Source organism: Rissa tridactyla, chromosome Z, assembly GCF_028500815.1.
Source record: "Rissa tridactyla isolate bRisTri1 chromosome Z, bRisTri1.patW.cur.20221130, whole genome shotgun sequence".
NCBI classification, from domain to species: domain Eukaryota; kingdom Metazoa; phylum Chordata; class Aves; order Charadriiformes; family Laridae; genus Rissa; species Rissa tridactyla.
In genome coordinates this window covers 19202877-19212152 of record NC_071497.1, presented here as the reverse complement: position 1 = coordinate 19212152, position 9276 = coordinate 19202877, and positions in this window count along the sequence as shown.

Sequence of the window (9276 nt, the reverse complement as noted above, 5' to 3'; positions counted from 1 at the left end):
TGAGACATCAAATAAAAATTACATCATGAGATAAGACTTTTGGAAATGTGTGCAACGGTATCATGGACACCTTGTAGAGAGAGTTTTTTTTCTTTTAGATTATCAAAACTATTTCTTTGGCAATTAGACATAGTGTCTCCTTTTGGCAATGTGTCCCATCCATAAAAGACCGAACAGTACAGAACATTTATACTAGCACTGCTGTAAGGAAAGCTTGGAAATATATGGCTTACTCTAAAATAAATGAAAACTACTAATTGTAACTAGCGAACATAAAATAGAATTATTTTGGCTGAAAGTTGAAAAAGGATTAATTTTCTAGGGAAAGTCAAATTTCTGGAAAAAAAGAAGGAGAAATCTTTGTTTTTTACTAAACCCCTCTTTTTATCAGACTTGCAGCCATCAGTAACATCTTCTGAAGCAGAATACATCTGTAACTGTGTATTTTCTTGGTGAGTTACAAAAACAATAGAACTCTAAATAGATATTGCAAGTAAATTTTATTTCTTCTCCATTTTCATGTATTTAATGAATGGTTTATGCTTTTTATGACACATTAATGTGTATATCAACAGATAGCTAACATTCATATGTGTAAGTGCAGTAGAAGATAGTAGAAGGCCATAAATAAAATAATTATGGCAATTCAATTCAGTTTGTGTATTTGTTTGGGTTTTTTTGTTTAATGCTTTCTTGGGTAACATCTTCTTCTAAAGATTATGCACTGCAACACTCTTTATTGTTATTCCTAACATAAAAATGTTACTTTCACTACAATGTTTGAAATACTCAGTGATACTAAAGTATCTGAACTATTTTGTTTCTCTGTAAGTAAAAGTAAGGTTGTGGGGTTTTTGCGTGAATATATTGTAAACTATGTAAATGTAAACAATTTATTAGATAAAATTCTTTACCAATGTTATAATTTCCTTTGAAATTGTTTTCAAACACATGCTTATATTTATATATTTAAATGTGTGTATGTGCATATTCTTTCAGGATTATGAAAAATCTTCCTGAAACAGCCAGTTCTAGTTACAGTGCGGCAATTGGCTTGGCCATTTGGGAAACCCAAGCACTTCACTATGGTGTTGCTGTTCTGCCTCCATCCAAAACTTCACTCAGGAACAGTACAGTAAATATGTTTTTCCAGGAGATAGGAAGGTTATTCCATTAAGGATGATAGTATTTCTGTAGAAACTTCCTTTTTTTTCTTCAGTTATGCAATGATGACAGGGAATATAACACATCATTTTATACCTCTTTTCATTTAGTTACCATGTAACTTGAATGACATGGCTATGAGCAGATGTTTGTCTTAGTCTTGGATATTTATGCACAGTGGTGTTGGCTGACAGCCAGAAATCCTCTGTAGTCTCCAGTGTTGAATAGCTGAGATACATAGACGACATGAGATAGTCCATAAAATAAAATTCTTCTTGTGTTTGAAATGTCTAAGTTCTGCTTGCCTAACTAGGGTGATGTAAAGCACCACAAGCTTTTGTATTCGTAGGGCTGTATCACTTTATACCAGTTCAGAATACTTAGAAGGGTCTGAAAAAAAAATGAATTCATGAATTCATTTAAATTTCAAAATTAGTTTTGCTGGCTGTTTTTGATCAAAACAAGATTCTTTATAGGTTCCTGTAATGAACATTCATTACTGAGTGTCAGCACTTGTGTTCCTGTTGTATTTGCTTTCTGTAAGTATTTGCATGAGCTTGTGAACAAAAGCTTATTTCAAGCAGAGTTGAGGTTTACTGCAGATTGTGAAATTTGAATGTGCTATCAGTAAGAAATTCCATAACAGAAATTTGAAATTGTAACTAGTTTATTGAGTCAGTCAGGGATCAAAACTAATAACATTTGATGCTTTGATCAGAGAAGAATATCGGAGTCTAAAGTTCAGTTTTAAATAGACAGCCACAGGGAAAATGAAATATGCAAAATGTTTCAATGAATATTTTGGAAATAACAGGTATTTGGAGAAAATGGTGAGTGAGGACTTTCTAAGAGAGAAAAGGCAGCACTCATCAGACAAATTATAAAGTGTTACCTTATCTTAAAATATTGATGACATGTCATTCTGTAACAGTCAACCCAGGGAAATAATATGTGTAGGAGGTGTCTCCATGTCACATTTTTTCATCTTACTATCTTCTATATATTGGCCACCATTAAGATTATACTGCCTGGTAATATTTTAGTCTCTAAAAATATGGTACATGTATGCAAATGTTTATGTGACCTCACTATTACTTAGATTAACCTTCTTTTTTTTTGACCTTGAAATCAGTGGGTAGAAGGCAATTTATGATGTGTGATTATAAAGCAACTAAGTGGTGCTAATTCCTGTTTTCAGCAAACGTGAATTTTAGTAAGACCCAAAGGAACATGAATATTACATAGCATACTTTTGAAAAATAACTTTGAAAATGCAATTTAAGTTCTCAAGTCTTTAAGGAAATTTTATAAGTTTTACTCATTGTGAGTAATTCCTCAGCTGCTGAAGGCAAAGAGTGTTTTTAGCTGTTTAACCCCAAAGGTATTTGACTAAATTATGGTATTGAAAAATGTCATAGATGGCTGAATCTAATCAAAGGCCCATTTAACCTACAGTCCTGTCTGCAACACTGATCAGCACTGGATGCTCATGAAGAGGGTACAAAATCACACAGTGGAATACGGAGCTTATGAGCCAGACAAGTGGGAGATGTCTTATGATCCAAAGGAATGTCATTCTCCATTTAATCTTTTTAAAAAGACGCACATAACTACCTTTTTAATCTGGTGTACATTAATTCTTTAAATCTACAAGTGGTTTCATCAGTGGTACAATTTTACTTCCATCAGCATGAGAAGCTCAGTAAAGGTGGCATTTCATTTATGTGGCAAGTATATGCTTCACAGTGCAATTGATACTAAAAAGAAAATGACATCAAAGTAATTGTGTTTAAGTATTGTCAAAAGTCCTTCATTTAATGTGAAGGCCCAACATAATTGCGCTCAACTTGTCCCTCTTTCACTATTGTCAAACTTCACAGTGCCATGCTCAGTCATACTGCACAGCACTGACACGATCCGCATAACTTGTTCACACCCGAGTCTTCATGAGCCAGGATGTATCTCCCATCTGGGGTCTGTGAGTTTGAGCTGTAAAATGTTTCTGTTGATGCTTTTCATTTGGTAGGGAAGGGGAACATAAGGACCATTAGAAAATTGGACTGCATAGTCTGTTTTAGTTTTCAGGTTTCTTTATTGAATTTTTTTTTTAAATTATCATTTTTTTCTACTCGTAATTTACAAGTTTTCTGGCTAATAACCATCCACACTGGTGGTGTGTCCCAGGAAATGTTTATCTGTTATTCTACTTCTTTTCATTGGTAGTTCCTTTACAGGCACATCTCTTCTTAATGGATAAACCACCTGGTTGGGTTTTGATCTTTTTGGATTGCTGCTGTGAAGATGCTGTCTAAAAAGACAGCCCACTGAGTTTGGTAACTTATCCACAATTGCAGTGTCAAGAATCTAATCCCACAAAGTGGAAGCAGATGCTGAAATTGGAAATGCAAAGGTCATATTTTTCTGAAAAGAGTATACTTGTAATAGCCTTTTACCAGCAGACAATGCTGACCAATGAGTGTCAAGAATACAGCAGAAACATGGAAATTTGTGTGCTAAAATTTCTATTTCTGAAGCTGATTTAACAGAATCGGTAACAGAAGTATTCACTTGCTGCTGGAAAAGCATCTCTGCACTATACTCTTTTTTGTTTTCAGTGGAGATAAAAAGGTATGATTCCCCACAGATGCATACCTTTCTTTTTCCTTGGAGGCAAGTGATAGCTTTTTCCTTCTAAGTACACTCGTGCCCTTGAGCTTCTGGATACACTTTGCCTGGATGGTGGATGGATGCTGGAAATGTATGCTGTGCCCAGAAGGGTTCTTTGTAGCACAATTAATATGGAAAGAGATGAGTTGGAAGAATGTGTTGGGCTGTGACATTGAGGGGGAAGCAGGCAAAGACTTGCAGTTTGCATTTCAGTTGTTTCTTTCTGTATATTTCCAGTGAGCTCTGTTTTCAGATAGAAAAAAGTACAGCTGATGCCATGACCCCTAAAGAAACTGAATTTTGAGAAACTTACTTCAGGAAGCTGAGTTTCATGATAAGGTATGACCATCCCACTCACGCTCTTGAGCAATTTTCAGCAGTCCATTGCTGTTGAGAGAGAAAGACCAAACTACCCCAAAGGGCAATTTATTTGTTCATCTTCTCCTTTCTCCTCACTTTAAATGCAAACCTTGGGGGATCGTGGGGGAAGCAGCTCACCCACGGGTGATGTGAGCATTCTGTGTTTTTATTGAAGGGCCAGCTCTGGCGAGCAGACACATCTATTGATGATAACAGGTAGCCACCAGCTTCTGTCCAGAAACATCTAAAAGTCAGCGTGTTGTTACGTGACTGCACAGGCAGCAGAAATGGCCATTGGTTTCCAAGAAACATGAGTGTCCCAGCTCAAGGCTCTTGTCTGCTGACCAGAAAGGATACTTTTGTCCAAAAGCAAGTGGGAAAAATGTATATAAATGCAGAATGAATTAGTATTAATGTATTTCCTAGGTTTTTAAAAAATGTGCCAGTAATAATAAGTTTTAGGTAGCAAACATGTCTGCCAGCCTCAGGGAGGATGATGGGAGTTAAAGGGGTGGTTTAAAGAGAATGGAGCCACATTAGTAACATTGCACAGGTGCTAAGGCTGTGTTAGTGCATTATGAGAAAAATAAAACAAGTTCTAAAGTTTGTTTACAAAAACCCCAAACAAGTATGCAAATTATATTTCTTTCAAGTTCTCTGGAAGAAATTATTCTAATTGCATCCAATAGAGAGGAAAACTTTCAATGTGGGAATTGAATGACAATTGTTAGCAATACCTGGAAGCTGTCTATCCCACCCTCATGCCTTCATGCAATGTTGCATTGAGAAATATATTTATATTGAACTTAAATTATGTTCCAGGCTGGATTTACAGCAACCTAAAGAACTTCATTTAGTTTTGGATACATGAAAAATCCTTCTTCTTTCTCTAAAAGGAATTTTTACAAAGCAGGTTGAGCTCACAAAATATACTTGGATAATTCCCCAGCCAAGGGTACAACTTATTCTCTTGGACAGCAGGTATATTGCTGAGATATCCTTTGATTTAACTTGCTATTATGTTTCTTACTATCATTCCCTGAAGCATCATCTCTGGAAGATGGAGCTCTTGGGTATTGCAGTATCTATAAATCTGCATTCCCAATGTTGACTGCAAAGAGAATGTTGACTCCTGAGAATAAGAGAGTCTATACCCCAGATTATAATACTACAGTACTTATGCTAAGGAAACCTTGTTTTTCATATAACTGCCTGACTTGGTAGAGATCCATAAGTGCACTTTGTTACTTACTTGGTCCCAGGAGAGAAACTATGGTACAACTCACTGGCTTTCCAAATTTGGCTGCTGTTAACATGGTATAACCCTAGAAGTTTGTCAATATATTTTTCTTGCTGGTACTTTCTAGATCACTAATGCTTTTTAGAGAGACAAGTAAAAAATATTTTGCTTATCAAGAAAGATATTGGTGGAATTTGTGAGTATATTGACTCTGGGTAACCCAAATATATATTTAATATTTAAAACTAAAATAAATTTGATTTTTCTACTGATATCTGTGCTTTCTTTAGAATGCCCTTTAGACTTCTTCTGTGTGTGTGTGTCTAAGGTAAGCAGCTGAAAACTAGAAGATGGGAAATGGTGAGTAACCAATAGCCTTTTACAGAAATTGCCCTAATGAAATTCACTTCTAATGATCTATGTATTTTTGATAGCCAGGAATTGAGTATTTAGCAAGGGTAAACCAGCACGGCTCACACTTGACTCATATCAGCAGCAGCACTCAGGCCTTTAAATCTGCATTTTAAAATGAAAATAGAGCCTATTATTCATACAGCATAGGAGATGCCAAAATTCAGACCCCACAAAACCTCTAATCATCAGTTTTCAGCTAGTAGAATACAAGAGAAAAGGGCAATGTAACTGAAGTATCATTATGCTTTTGAATTGAAGGATTTTTATTGTCTTATATGGTGGGGGGACACCCTCTTCCCCAAAGAATAATGAATCTTTTTAGGCCCATTATGCCCTTCCAGTTCAATGGCATTTTCTTTAATTTAATGCCTATTACCATTTAACTGCTTTTAAAGTTGCCAACCAAATTAACGCACTGCCCTGAACTGCTGCCTTGGGATTTATGTTGGTTAAATCCCTCAAATGTCATGGAATTTTTGTTTTCTAGTTCAAACACAGGTTTTACAAAACCTTTGGAGTACAACTTGCCTCATCTGTCTCATACTTTTGTGGTTTTATTTTTCTGAGACAGAAAGGCATTAACCGAGAGATTTGCTGTAAATGTGTGTGGAATGTGCGGTGTGTGAGGAAGCACGGGAACTATGGTTGCTCTAACTGCTGGGAAACAGTACAGCAATGATGGATTTCATATCTTTGTTTTGTTCATGTAATTTAGGAAACAATAATAATTTTATTCACGAGTAAGACCTTTTGTCAGATACTCAATTAACTTAGGTGATGAACTCCTGACCCATTTTTTCTTAGATAATTATTCAATTAAGAGTAATTGCAAGGAGAGGCAAGGAAAAGACGCATGCTTTAGAATGCTCTTTTGACCCTGCTCTGGCCTCTTCTGTCATATAAAACAGAAATTGGAAAAACCCTGTGTCCCAAAGTTTGTGAAAGTGCTCTTGGGTTCTGAAAATAGTTTTGGACCAAAATTTCTTAGAGTTGTTCAAACCCTCCATGGGATTATGCCCTGAGACTTACTTTGAGCTGAACCTTTGTTTTCTTTTTTCTTCTAACTGCTACATGATATTGTAAGTAACTTGTGGCAAATTTGCAGCTGGACAGTTCGAATTAACTTAAAGGGCTGATGCCTGAAAATTATGGAAGGCATCAAATGCCGGGTTTCATAACTCACCTAGACGACATGTGATATTTGTCCTTAAAAGGCACAACATGATAATTTTATGTCTGCAGATTTCAGAGTGGAAAAGTGTCACCAAGGCTACTCACTTCTAATTTGGCTATCAGATTCAGCGACAACAGCAACAAAAAGTTCAGAAATGGTAGCCCAGGCACTTTGCTATAGACTTAATGGTGATGGCCGAAGGAGATATAAAGTATCTTCTGAATTAGGCTTTCTCAGACATCTTTGAGCAAAGAAAGATCTAAGGAAGCTGACCAAGATTTGGTTCAGGAAGACTGGACCATTTCAGAACCTTGAGAGGTCTGCTTTTAGCAAAAAGTGGATGTTAATTGTCCATTCTCTTTCATATTAATAATTTCTCTTATTTGTTCTTGAAATTACAGTTATATAAATATATATAAAATAAATACATAAATCTTAAAGCTATCAATCACAGGCATTTCTTTTCAGCATTTTTTTAATCGAAAAGATTAAAAACTAGCAAAAAATGAAGAAAAATTCAAGAATTTCCCCCTCCTTCAACCTTTTAAACAATATTTTGCATTCAGTATTTAAAATTTCCAGATGCAGATGCTCTTTCATGGTAGCTGTGTGTGCCTGCAATCAACACAGTTTCCAGGAGAAGGTAAGCATAGAGTTAGTTCACAGGACTGTAAAGGTGTTGTGCCTTTTAACCAAAGGGTAGTAAAACAACAGTATGGAATAACATAGTTATTTCACCCTGCTCTGGATGAAATGGGTTTAGTGGAGACTGCAAAGACAGAGACGAAAGTATCTTCAACATGCTTCATGTGGTCCTGCCTCTTGGAGGTGCTGCAGCACCATTAGACAACTGAAGCAATTGCTTCTTCCTACACCCTGCGTTGTGTCCAACAATGTGCAGAAGACATAGCAGAGCTTTTGAGGTAATTTCCTCACACCAGAAAAAGTCTTTCTGGTGGATCTTTCGAGAGCAATATGGAAATGGCCAATCTTACATTTTGGAATTTTCTCCCGAATCTCTTTCTCTCAGGAAAGATGAAGCTCTGGGTAGCGATCACTCTCTTCAACAGAAGACGTTTGTTTGAAGTCTTTATGTTATGTCTTGTGTTGTATGTTATGTGTATCTGTATGAAGTCTTATGTTATGAAGGTCTTTAATGAGTCAGTGCCTTTGATCTGAGATGTGTTGTGAAAGGTGACAACTAAGTGGTTTGTACAATATTCCCAGTGTCTGCCTGAAACCCAAGCTCTGGCTGGCCACGGGGTTTTTTTTTTGGTGCTCTACTGTAGCTGCATTGTCAATAAAGTGCTGACATAGCCCTCTACTTTTTTTGCAAGTAATTTTATAAGAAAATGCAGATGGGATTCAAATAAAAGCTTGTACATTCCTTAGACTTTTTTGTGCTCTCTGTTCAAAAATATGTCTGCCCTTCTTGGACTTCACATTGACATTTTAGTGGGTTCAGCTCAGATTACTTCAAAAGAAAAAAGGATTAGTGTGAAGCTTAGTGCAGGGCCTTTCAGATAAGACCTTTAAAAAGGATCATCGTTGCTCTGCCGGACGACTAAAGTTCTCATCACACTCTGTAATGGTGATGTGTTCATGGCCCTAGTAAAACGTACAGACTCTGGAATGGAGAAATTAATCCTGTCGGGGTCCCCCTCTGCAAGGTATTGTATGTTCTGTACTGTATGTATATGCTAATTTTTAAGCTTAGTGACATGCCATCTACACTGGAGATAGAACGCTGTGTACGTGGTTGAGGAGAAAACCAAATTTTTCTGCTTTAATGACAGTATGATTCATATACTTTTTTCCAGTATAAATTTCAGGATGCGTATTCTTGAAAGTGTTGCCTACACACCACAGATAACTGCAAAAAAAGCCAAAACCAAAGATGAAAAAGCATCTCTGATGACTCTCTTTTCCCTTGGTCTCTTGTCAGGTGTGATATACTATTTTAATATAGAAAGGGTTATGGTGTGTTGCTTCTGGACACTTCAGCAATTTCCTTCAGGGCTATTGCCAAGCTTTTATATCCTTTTATTTATACTTTGTATTCTTGTTAATGTGTACTTAAAAAAATGTTGATGTCAATACTTCTGCTTCATTTATTTCATATCATTGGATAAACACACAGGTTTCCATGAGTATTAATTTTATAAAGTTTCCTCACTTGCATTCTGCACCCTGTAGTGACTTCATAGGTTTTTTTCTCCCTTTGCCCTCTTTTTTTTTTTTTGTTTTCCTCCCCTCT